Source organism: Triticum urartu, chromosome 7, assembly GCF_003073215.2.
Source record: "Triticum urartu cultivar G1812 chromosome 7, Tu2.1, whole genome shotgun sequence".
In the NCBI taxonomy this organism is placed as follows: Eukaryota; Viridiplantae; Streptophyta; class Magnoliopsida; order Poales; family Poaceae; genus Triticum; species Triticum urartu.
This window is the reverse complement of record NC_053028.1, coordinates 688,232,524-688,235,478: the sequence shown is the minus strand read 5'-3', so window position 1 is coordinate 688,235,478 and position 2,955 is coordinate 688,232,524.

Genomic DNA, 2,955 nt, shown 5'->3' with positions numbered 1-2,955 from the left:
ACTTCAAAATTTGCACCGAAAGCACATGAAGGTTTTATGCTTGGATACGGAAAGGATTCGCACTCCTACAGAGTCTTCAACCTCTTTCACTATAAAGTGGTTGAAACTGTGGATGTGCGGTTCGATGAGACTAACGGCTCACAAAGAGAGCACCTGCCAAATGTGCTAGATGAAGTTCCATCTAGTGAATCCATCAAGCTTATGGGAACTGGAGAAATCATACCGTCTGAAGCACACCCCGAAGAGGAACTCATCATCTCTGCACCTAATCAACCTGAAGACAATGCTCAGCCTGAAGACAACCCTTCCAATGATGACAATGATCAGCAAGAGAAAAATCTTCGTCCAGTTCATCCTCGTGTTGCAAACGAAGTACAGATTGAGAAGATAATTGACGGCATAAATGCGCCTGGTCCACTCACTCGTTCAATAGCAACACAGCTAGCAAATTTCTGTGGGCACTTTGCTTTTGTCTCAATATCTGAACCCAAGAAAGTTGCTGAAGCCTTTATGGAACCTGAATGGATTCAAGCTATGCAAGAAGAGCTTCAACAGTTCAAATTGAACAATGTTTGGGAACTGGTCAAGCGACCTGACCCTCGCAAGCACAACATAATAGGCACAAAATGGATATACCGCAACAAGCAAGATGAGCATGGTCAATTCATCAGAAACAAGCCACGTCTCGTCGCTCAAGGATATACTCAAGTGGAAGGGATTGACTTCAATGAAACATTTGCTCCTGTGGCTAGGCTTGAAGCTATCCGCATACTGCTAGCCTATGCTAACCATCACAACATCTTGCTATATCAAATGAATGTGAAGAGTGCATTTCTCAACGGCAAGATTGAAGAAGAAGTATACGTCGCACAACCTCCTGGCTTTGAAGATCCGAAACATCCTGATATGGTGTACAAGCTAAACAAAGCACTATACGGCCTCAAACAAGCTCCTCGCGCTTGGAATGATATGCTCAAAGACTTCCTGAAGAGCAAAGGCTTCAAACCTGGTTCCCTGGATCCCACACTCTTCACGAAGACATATGATGGTGAACTGTTTGTGTGCCAAATATATGTGGATGACATTATCTTCGGCTGCACGAACCAGAAATATAGTGATGAGTTTGGACACATGATGCAAGAGCAATATCAGATGTCCATGCTAGGTGAGCTGAAGTTCTTCCCTGGTCTTCAAATTCGTCAGCAAAGAAATGGCATCTTCATATCTCAAGAGAAATACCTCAAAGATTGCCTGAAGAAGTTTGGAATGCAAGATTGCAAAGGGTACACGATGCCAATGCCAGCTAAACACCATCTGGGTCCCGATGACAATGGTAAAGAGTTTGATCAAAAGGTATACCGCTCCATGATTGGTTCTTTACTTTATCTATGTGCATCTAGGCCAGATATTATGCTTAGTGTTTGCATGTGTGCTCGATTCCAAGCGGCACCAAAGGAATCGCATCACTTAGCTGTGAAGCGAATTCTTCGATATTTGGCTTACACCCCAACATTAGGATTATGGTATCCAAAGGTCCCAGAGTTTGATCTGGTTGGTTTCTCGGATGCTGATTATGCTAGTGACAAGGTGGATTGCAAGTCTACATCAGGCACATGTCACTTTCTGGGACGATCACTTGTATGTTGGTCTTCAAAGAAGCAGAACTGTGTATCACTCTCCACTGCTGAATCTGAATACATTGCTGTTGGATCTTGCTGCACTCAGCTTCTATGGATGAAGCAAACTCTCAAGGACTATGGCATCCATCTGAAACAAGTACCACTCTACTGTGACAACGAAAGCGCCATCAAGATTGCCAACAACCTAGTTCAGCACTCGAAGACAAAGCACATTGAAATTCGTCATCACTTTCTCAGAGATCATGTCATGAAGGAAGATATTGATATCATACACGTCAACACTGAAGAGTAACTGGCAGATATCTTCACAAAGCCCTTGGATGAGAAAAGGTTTTGCAAGTTACAGTGTGAGCTAAATATCTTGGAATCCTCAAATGTCCTGTGATCAGGCACACATCCTAACACTTATGCATGTTGATGACTTAGATGTGCAACACACGAAGTAAAGTATATCTTCAATCTATGAAGACTTACATTCTGAGTGTGAATACATTAACGTGGAATTTGACTTCGGGGCGCCACGATAATTGTGCGCCGTGTCTGGGTCTAATACTTCCTATACGGTGGGTAACGCCACCACCAAATTCTTCCTTTAGAAGTGTTTTTCTCATGGCATTACTTTTGCAAAGTCTTCACACTTGATTTGTCTTCAACATTGATTTGCTTTCTTGATTATCTTCACAATGTTGACTTGGTATATGCATATATTAAGTGTTCTGTCCTCTACAGCATTCACTTATAGGTATGTCTTTTCGTTTGAATCTTTTGATATAAGTGAATGTGATCGAACCCTAACCTCTCTATGCTTCTACCTCAAATCTATCTATCCAAATCATATGCATTCTAGTGAAACTGTCGAATGTCTTCTCTGCATCCTTGTCAGCAGAAGACATAGAGACAAACATTTAATCTGTTTTAAATGCTTAATCCTTATTGCCTGAAACCCAGAGAAGCCGGAACGACCGCTCGACAATCCAGACGGGCGTGGGAACATGGAACTACTTTCAATGTGTTGCATGTTCGCCACGTGTCCCTCAGATGTGAACCGCCATGGGCACTTGCGTAATTGCGTTCTTCCGTTCTTTTCCTTATAAATACATGTCCCTTCACGGTCAAAAATCCTTCTTCCACCTCTCCACCTCGTCAAAACCCTAGCGCCTCCGCTAGCTCTCGACGATGCCGGCGACGAAGTGCTTAGCTGCCGCGACTTCACCGACGACGTCCTCACGCCGGTCGCAGACATTGTCTTCTCCTCCGTCGCCGTAGGTGTCCTCCGTCGCCAAGTTAGGGCGCGGAAGATCGAACTGCTCGGCCT